This window comes from Lycium barbarum, chromosome 4 (genome assembly GCF_019175385.1).
Source record: "Lycium barbarum isolate Lr01 chromosome 4, ASM1917538v2, whole genome shotgun sequence".
Lineage (NCBI taxonomy): Eukaryota > Viridiplantae > Streptophyta > Magnoliopsida > Solanales > Solanaceae > Lycium > Lycium barbarum.
Genome location: NC_083340.1, coordinates 148,921,622 through 148,931,856, shown reverse-complemented (window position 1 = coordinate 148,931,856; position 10,235 = coordinate 148,921,622).

The window sequence follows — 10,235 nt, the reverse complement described above, 5'->3', positions numbered from 1 at the left end:
CTTTGCTTCAATTATTTCGGCCCCCATACTCCAAACCTGAAATCATAGCCTCATACTCGGCTTCATTATTAGTCAATTTAATAGTTCTAATCGACTGTCGAATGGCATCCCCAGCGGGAGTTCTAAGGACGATTCCTAGTGTTATATCCCGTGTTTTCACACGTTTGGAAAGACTTGAATTATATTGGATTCTTGAGATATAAGATAAATTTGATATTTTGTTGAACATAGGAGTTATGCATGAAAGAATAGAGTCATGAAAGTGTGGGACAAGGTTAAGGGTAATTTTGGAAATTAGTTTCGGGAATTACAAAATGTGATCCATAAGTATTGGGCTCAAAAAAAAATTGAAGCAATGTGAGGCCCAAAATGGGGTGCTTGGCCGGCCACTTTGGCTAGGTCCAAGCCCATTTTATGGGTCATGTGCTTGGTCATGTGACCAAGCACTTCAATACTTATATAATTGAAGACTTATGATAAGGATCAATTAGAGCAAGCAAGAACAAAAAAATAGAAGGAGAGAAAGTGAGGCTCTCGGCCTTGGCTTGAAAATTTAGCCCTAAAAAATATTGTTCCAAAAATTCATGTCTTGTGGTTTTCCTACTAAGATAAGGTTCCTTTGTAACTTGGTATAGTTGGATTGGAGTGGGGAGCATCAAATTCACCAAAGTGATCATATATCCAAGTGAAGAAAACTTGAAGAAAAGGTAAGAATTTCTACCTTTTATTTGTGTTATGAAGTTTTGATTGTGTTGTAGTTTATGGAAATGTGTTGATTGTATGAAGAAATGGAAGTTTGCAATGTGGGTTTGGTATATGGCTTGTAGCCGTGTGTATATGCATGTTGTATAGCCAAATTGTATTGAAATTATGTTATATTCTAGTTATGATTGTGATGAAATGCATATGGGAATTGAAAGTTGGATGAATTTAGTTGATATTGAAAAATAAGCATATGGCCGTGTGGTATGTTGGCTATGGAAGGGAATTGATTAAGTTTGTTTAGAGTATTGGAGTGTTGTTGTAATGCTTGATATGTAAATGAAGTTAGAATGATATAAGTTTGTATTGAATTGGAATGTAGAAACTTATGTCGTTTTAGTATGATTTTTCCGACATTAAGGAAATGAAGTTGTTTGGTTGTTAGTTGTGATGACCATTGATGAATTTGGAAGTTGGAAACTTGTTATGAAGTTGTATGCCAAAGATTTGATGTTTTGCATAAGTTATGATTTTGGCGGAAGATTGTATATCATGTATATCGAGTGTATATCTTAAGGAAAACGATATGAAATGTTTCTAGAACTATATGGTGATGATCATGATGGCTGTTGAATATGAAATTATTGATCTTAGTTGAAAGTTGGGTTGAATTGAAGATTATGTCAACTTGTGAGAAAAATGACTAGTTGAAGGATATTTGTGTTTTTAATGTTCATTGTTGATACTGTTGTTGTCGTTTGGGTTGTTGTTGATGATTTATAGCCGAGTTAAATTCTCGGGGTGTCATATGTATAGGGGAAGTGTTATACCCCATTTTAACCGGGTTATGGCGGAGTACAACATATTGGTGATTCCTATTTATTGCTTTGTTTTAAGGAGTCGCCACCTAATTAGTTTAATGGTGAATTAGGACACCTGATTATTAACTAAGGTAAAACTAACTAAACCTTCGTTAATAGTCTGCTTAACCAATATGATTCTAGGTAAGGGTTCCATATTATCCTAAAGGGAAGGGGTTAGGCATCCTTTAGAATCCGTTAACTTACGGTTATCCGACCAAACTTAGATTAATTAATTAAAGCTAAAGAGGCAAATGTAGGGTTTAAATTTTAAGAAAAAACGGATAAGAGATATGGTTGAAATTTCTGAAGGAAAATGTAATAATATTGTTTGGAAATAAGATTTACAGAAAATAATGACTTGCGCAAAAAATATGATTTTTAATGCTAAAAATGATGCTTATAAATGTCATTAGGATCTAACCATTTCTATATGATAATGCTATATATAAAATAGGGCTTGTGATTACTTGTATATAAAAAGAGGAAGCTTTAAAATGTTATTAAAATAAAGCGTATGTGTTACTATGGCTTTAAATGAGAGTGTAATAACCTTATTCAAAAAAATAAGATTTATGAGATGATAATGTGCATAGAAGCAAAAGAAAAAATGCGAATTTATATCGTATTTTGATAAGTATTTAAAATGACTAAATGAGGAGGTGCTAATTGACTTTGTATTTTTAGAATAAACAAAATTATGTTTTATTAACTACATTCGACTAAAAAGTATGCATAATTGATTCAACCCCGAAGAGTTATTTATAAAAAAAGTGTACTTGGATTTAGATTTGTATATTAGTGAAATCCTAAAATTTCTAAAAAAAAAAGTGGTAAGACACAAAGATGATTTTTAAACCCAAAATATATAGGTATGTTATTTTGCAAATCGATTATTCCAATAACATGAACATTATGTATGTTTATAAATAGCTCAAACGTGGAAAGAAGCCTACGGGACTAACGGCGAGTTTCTTTTTACATTCTACCCATTGTACTAAGGCTAACTCACTAAATTTTACTAGAATTTATCTAAGTTAGGAAAATAAAAACAAAGTAAAGGTTAGTCGAATAATACAAATTAAATGCATAAATAAAAATAAAGGCTGAAGTAAAATAAAATGGGTTCAGCCCATTTTAAGGCCTGCTACTGCTGCTGTTCTGTTTTGCTATATGGGCTTTGACCCGGAATTTCATTTTTGACGCGGATATGGGCTGGCGGGGAATGACTCGAGATGATCACGTTGGGCTTTTGGCCCAACACCGAATGCGGAACAAGATGAGTCCCTCGGACTCATATTCGATGGTCCTTCTGCGGGTGCAGCGAAACGGGTGCGAAGCCTTCGATACACACTCGAACACTTCAAAACTCAATTCACAGACATAAGAGAGATTAATAAAATTGAAATTTTTGCTTGGGGGATTTTAGCAACAAAACGAAGGCTTTTGATTCTATGGAATTTTTTAGGCTAAAGACTCCAATTTTCAAGGGGGTTTATGCGGCTGAGGCCTTGGTTTCTTTGGGGGGTTTCCCAATCCAAAAAAAATCTCCCCTTTAGAATCCACAGAATGATCCTTTTATAGAGATTCGTTAGGGTTTTCATTTTTGCTAGCAGAGAGGGATGAGCGTGGGGGGACAAAACGAGGTGGGGGTGACAGTGGCGCGTGGGGAGCAGGAGAAGGTGGGGTGTCAGAGGAGGCAGGGTATGGCGGAGACGAAGAGGGGAATGGGGCGTAGTGGGGTGTCAGAAGGGTACATGGGTGTGACGAAGGTAGTGGAGGTGTCAGAGATGAAGTGGAAGTCACGTGGGGGTATAGGTGCGGTGGAGATGGTAGCGACAGGATGGGGGTGTGACAGAGGTGCCGGGTGGGTGGAGAAGTGGAAGGTGGATGGAGTTAGGGCGATGGCGACAGAGGTGGGTGATGACTGAGGTGGGTGCCGACGGAGAGATGGATGGAGAGGGGTGGCGATGGGGGAGCAGTGAGAAAGAGGGAGAGAGAGGGCGCGGCGGAGGGAGTGAAGACGAGAAGATGAAGGGGAAACCCTAAAATAGGGTTTCCTTATTTGGCTGAAAAAATGAATTGGACCCGGTCCATTTGTGGACCGGGTCAAATTTTAGACTGGGTATTAAAAGATGGACTAGTAAATTAAACATGGACTGATCTAGAAAATTGAGATGAAAAAATATGGTCTAGTCCAAAAAATATTAGGAATTAATCGGACTTTGATTTGGGGTCCGGTAAGTCAAAATACGGACTAAGTGCAAGAAATAGTTTGGCTTCTAAATTTGAATAATAGACACATTTTGATTAACGATGTACTAAGGGTGCCAGAATATCACATAATACGGAAATATGTAATTATAAAAAGACCCGAGTAAAAATTATGATGTCGTAAATGACCGTGCAATAATATTTAATAACAAACGTTATCAATTAGATGTGCGAAATAAATGCGATGTGTGTGCGGAAGTTGGTAGAAACGTCGAGAAATGCAAGTTTCAATAATGCTAAATAATAGCGGCAAATAAATAGCGGTAGTAACACTGCTAATAATGATAATGGTAATAATGATAATGTTGATGATAATGGTGATAAAAATTAATAATAGATATAATAATAACAGTAAATAAAAAATATCGATAATTAAAAATGATAATAATTAATAATAATAATAAAGATGATAGTAATTAATAATAATAAAAAATAATAACAATAAATAACAATTATTGATAATAACAAAATGATAATAAATTAATAATAATAACAATAATAGGGGTAATAATAAAATAATAATAAGAAATAATAATGATGATAATAATAATAATAATAATAATAATAAATAACAATGATTGATAAAATAATGATAATAAATAACGCTGATAATAATGATTAGTGATTAATAATAATAATGATAATGATTATAATGGAAATAACAAGAAATAATAATTAATGACAATTAGTAATAAAAATGATAATTTAAGAATAATAATAAAGATGATGATAATAAAAATAATAATAATAATAATAATAATAATAATAATAATAATAATAATAACTGCAGCGGAATAATAAAACGTGGGTGTTAATAAAAGACTAATAATTATAGTAAAATTTAAATGCATATTTTCAATTTCCCAAAATACCAGAAGTATTAATAGGTATTTCGGGGGAGAGACGGGACAAAATTGGGTGTCAACAGGAAGTGCTGCCGAAATTTCGGTAGCCAAATATGCTTAAAGTTGAAATAATGGCATTAATAATTCACAATTGGTAAACTTGACCAATTGCAGTTTTTCGACGAAACGGGAAGTGAGTTTGGAAAGGCTTAAGGAGCGCGAAAGGTATGTAAAGCAAACCCAATTCTTCCCTTGGCATGCCCTTAGTGTATTAGGGTCGGATCCGGGCCTCGAAGGACCTCTCGGCCCTCGGATTCCGCAAGACAAAATCTCAGTTTTCCCTTCAGTAGAATTGAACCTCTTTGATATGCTTTTTCTGAAATTATGAAAACTTGCTCTAAATTATTCAGAAAGTCATAGAATGTCTGCATAACCTCTTTAGGTGACACTATGTGCTTAGAGGGCACAGTTTGAGCCCGCCGCCTTATTTGTCCCGAGGCGGGCCCACTATTTACGGTTTTGCCCCTAATATGCTAAAGCTTCCTTTTTAAGAGATTTTTGAAAGAAATGTTTTAATTACCCTATTAATCGCTTAACGAATATTATATTAAATATTCTATTAAATCTTATAAATTATTTTGACACTCGGAATGACTTCAGTAAAGTTATATTTCTGTAAATTATAATGATATCCGAATTGTGATAATTCTGATTCTGTCCGACTCCATTTGATTTGTTTGTCTTTGCTACGCCTCATCGAGTCTTTGAAAATACTTATGATATTTTTAAATTGCATTAGTCTCTCACTACTCCATTCGTGGATGTCCCAATGTTTCCCACACTGAGCCCGGGCCAGGATATGTTGTCAAGCGTAACTCTGCATTGTTCGCCGCGTCCCGATGTGAGGGGGCAGGTATACGCGTACATGGGTCTGTGGAGTATGATGTGCCATGTCCGCCTATTCTGATCTGATCTGTTATGGCCATTTTGATATGATATTATATGATACGGGGCCACGCCCCTTTTCTGATTCCTCTGTATTGTGGCACCAGTGTCGAGAGGGTGACCACGTTCTGTCTGCCGAGCCCCGTGGCAGGGATCGGATATGATATGACATATGTTTCTGTACACATTCTGTCTGATTTGGAAATATGCATTTGACACCCTGGATTTTGTACCCATTTTCTGTAATCATTATGATTTGACTTCTGTGATTCCGCTTTACATATTCAGTACATATTTCGTACTGACCCCCTTTCTTCGGGGGCTGCGTTTTCATGCCGCGCAGGTACAGACGACAGGTTTGCTGATCCGCACGTTTAGGATCCCATTTTTGCTATTTTGGGGCGCTCTCTTCTACAGAGCCCATCTTTTGGTACAGTCTGTCACTGCTATCTGGATATGTACTTTGTTCAGGGTATGACGGGGCCCTGTCCCGTCCTATGATTATGATATGTTCTGTAGAGGTCTGTGTTTACATCTGTGTGGGTTCTGTACATATGTTTGGGATGTTTTGGTTTTATGACAGCCTTATCGGCTTCTGTGTGCCAAGTCTGCTTTTCTGCTAAATTCTGTAGCATCCACTAATGTTGCTATTATATTACATTATTTTGATAATATGCTAAATTGGGTATCGGGTACGTATAGGTGCCCAGCTAGGGCACTGGTCGCGGCCCACGGAGTTGGGTCGTGCCACCTAGCCCGGAACTTTTGAGGTTCGAGGTCCCGTTCGTGTGTAATGACCAAATACTCGAAGCCTTTCCCGAGGTTAGCAGAAGTTCTTTCTCAACCTCGGGGACCATAGCCATGGCACTGGTCGCGGCCCACGGAGTTGGGTCGTGACACCTAGCCCGGAACTTTTGAGGTTCGAGGTCCCGTTCGTGTGTAATGACCAAATACTCGAAGCCTTTCCCGAGGTTAGCAGAAGTTCTTTCTCAACCTCGGGGACCATAGCCATGGCAAAATCTGCCACAAAATCGGCCAAGATTTGGGACTTAATGGCCGTCCGGGGTTTATATTCGATATCATATCCGCTAATCTCTAATGCCTATTTGATTAGTCTACCCGACAATTCCGGTTTATGCATGATGTTCTTTAGAGGATAAGTAGTCACTGCACATATCGGATGACATTGAAAGTAAGGTTTGAGCTTTCTAGAAGCACTTACCAATGCCAAAGCCAATTTTTCAAGGTGGGGATAACGGGTATGCGCATCCCCTAAAGTTCTACTCACATAATATATAGGGAATTGCGTACCTAATTCTTCTCGGACCAAAACACCACTTACCGTTACCTCGGATACGGCAAGGTAAAGAAACAACGACTCGTCCGCTTTCGGTGTGTGCAGTAGAGGGGGGCTGGACAAGTACCTTTTCAATTCCTGCAAGGCTCTTTGGCATTCCGGTGTCCAAATGAAGTCATTCTTCTTCCTTAATAAGGAGAAGAAACGGTGACTTTTATCCGAAGATCTCGATATGAACCGACTCAGCGCTACTATCCTTCCGGTGAGCCTTTGCACTCCTTTGACGTTATTTACCACCTCAATATCCTCGATGGCTTTGATCTTGTCCGGGTTGATTTCAATTCCCCTGTTGGACACCATGAAACCCAAGAACTTTCCCGACCGGACACCGAAGGAACATTTCTCCGGGTTAAGCTTTATGTTGTATTTACGGAGTACATCGAAAGTTTCATGCAAATGTTTTAAATGGTCCTCTGTTTCCAGGGACTTGACTACCATGTCATCAATATAAACTTCCATTGTTTTTTCTATCTGTTCTTCGAACATCCTATTAACTAGGCGTTGGTAAGTCGCACCGGCATTTTTTAATCCGAAGGGCATGACATTGTAACAGTAAGTCCCGTACCGGGTAATAAAAGATGTTTTCTCTTAATCCTCCGGGTGCATCCGGATTTGGTTATACCCGTAGTAAGCGTCGAGAAAACTCAACATCTCATGCCCGGCCGTCATATCGATCATTCTATCGAAGTGAGGCATCGAAAACGAATCCTTCGGGCATGCTTTGTTTAAATCCTTATAATCAACGCACATTCTAAATTTATTACCTTTTTTCGGCACCACCGCTACGTTAGCTAGCCAATCCGGGTATTTTACCTCCCGGATAGAGCCTATTTTCAAAAACTTTGTTACCTCATCCTTTACGAAGGCGTGTTTTGGCTCTGCCATAGACCTCCTCTTCTGCTTCACCGGGGGAAATCTCCCGTCGAGGCTGAACTTGTGAGTTGTTACTTCCGGTGGCACACCTGTCATATCTATATGGGACCATGCGAAACAATTAGCATTAACTTGAAGAAATTTAATTAACTTGTTCCTGAGCTCCGAGGTTAACCCCGTGCCCAGGTATACCTTTCCATCCGGTAGATATTCGAACAAGATGACTTGCTCCAGCACCTCCACTATAGACTTGGTTGCATCCGAGTCATCCGGCAAGACGAATGATCTGGGTACGCCAAAATCATCCTCTTCATACTCCGGGTCTAACCCCTACTGCTCTGCTGTCGAACCCGTATACTTTAGTTGCTACCTGGGTCAATCAAAATACGCTTGACTTGTGATTTAAAAATAAAAACAGGAATTACCAAAGCATCATTGTGCAATTGAATGATGCCTTCTGTATCCTCATTGTTGAAGGAGATGGTACCCTCGGGCACGTAATCTCGGCTCCGCTTCTCACGTACAACGGAGATCTTTGTCTGTTTCATCACCAGCCCCCGAGGGGCGTATGTACCACCGATTATCATGTTGATTACATGCTGAGGTTCCACCGGTTCGACCCGTTTGTGGGATTCCATCTCCTTGAAATAGCTTTTATCTCGTTCACTCAGGAATTCTTGAAGGTGGCCATTCTTCAGTAACCGAGCCACCTCCTCTCTTAATTGGCGACAGTCCTCCGTTCTGTGCCCATGAGTTCCATGGTACTCACACGTAATGCTCGGGTCCCGTTGACCCGGATCTGATCTTAGCAGTCTCGGCCATCTTGACTCCGGCTCGTAATTTTTCATCGATCTCTCAGAGCTTTTGCTCATGGTTACGGCCCTGGGGGAAGTTCGAGCTGGTCATCCTCTACCCGAATCAATGATTCGTATCTGTTATGGACATCAGCCCAGGTCACTACCTCGTATTCCAGCAAGTTTTCTTTTAGTTTGAACGAGGTCGTCAAGCTTCGAGGATTAAGCCCTTTGGTACAAGCTTGCGCAGCCCATTCCTCCAGAACCGAGGGAGCTCCATCCGTTCCCTTTGGAACCAGTTGACAAATTCACGTAACAACTCATCATCCCTTTGGTCTATACGGAAAATATCCGTCTTACGGGCCTGCACCTTTTTAGCTCCAGCATGGGCTTTTATGAACGCATCCGCGAGCATTTCGAACGAAGTGATTGAATGTTCGGGCAGATGGTTGTACCAAGTTAATGCTCCTTTCGATAGGGTTTCACCGAACTTTTTCAACAAAACGGACTCAATTTCATCCTCTTCGACGGCATTGCCTTTTATGGCATTGGTGTATGAAGTCACGTGCTCTTGTGGGTCCGTTATGCCGTCATATTTCTGGATATCCGGCATTTTGAACCTCTTCGGGATCAATTTCAGAGCCGCACTCGGTGGAAAAGACCTTTGAATGTACCTCTTCGAATTCGATCCTTTTAGAATAGGCGGAGCCCCCAGGATCTGATCCACCCGAGAGTTATATGTTTCCCCTCTCTTCTCAATTGAATCTACACGTTTTGTCAATGTTTCGAGCATTCTCAGAACTTCGGTGGATGAACCAGCTTCAGACCCATTACTCTCGACCATCCGTTTTCCGTCCCTTCTTGGTTCGGCGACGCCTTTCGACCTCTCCGGGGGTGCTTTATCATTTTTGCTTTATAGCTGAGCTATTGCGATTCCTTGTTCAGCGATGGCGGTTCTCTATTCCTGCAACATTTTAAAAAATAAATGTAAGTTAACCTCATCCGGGGTATCCGGCACTTGCCGGCCTTGTGCCCTGCATAAAATAATTGAATTATGAGTATTTAAGGGATCGGTGGCCGGCTGGGTGGCATTCTCCTGGTTCACGGTGTTCTGCCGGTTGAGGTTTTCCCTCGAATCAACAGAATTTTGGTTGATGGGATCTGCTGGTAGGTCCCGCAGCCCACTGTTCTCGTTTTCAGCCAAAATTTCGTTGTTGTTGACATGACCGGATTGCCCACTGCTTGCCATTTAGACCGTTTTCACAGAAGTGAGCAAAAGATTTCTTAATCTAACGGGTAGGAGATAGGTGCCAAGATTAAAAAACCACTATTATCCTAGGCCCCACGGTGGGCGCCAAACTGTTTACCCCGAATTTAGGTAATCAATTGAATTTATAAGTGAGGTATAGGATATATGGATGAACTTTAATCTATTTTGGGTTTATGAGAAATATTTATGTATTTGCGTGCTATAGCATATGTATGCGAATATATGCATTAATGACTTGAATAAATGTTGACACCCAATTTCCACCTCATCAACCGCGTATTTTAATTTTCAAATTTTTCGAGTCCAACACGGAGT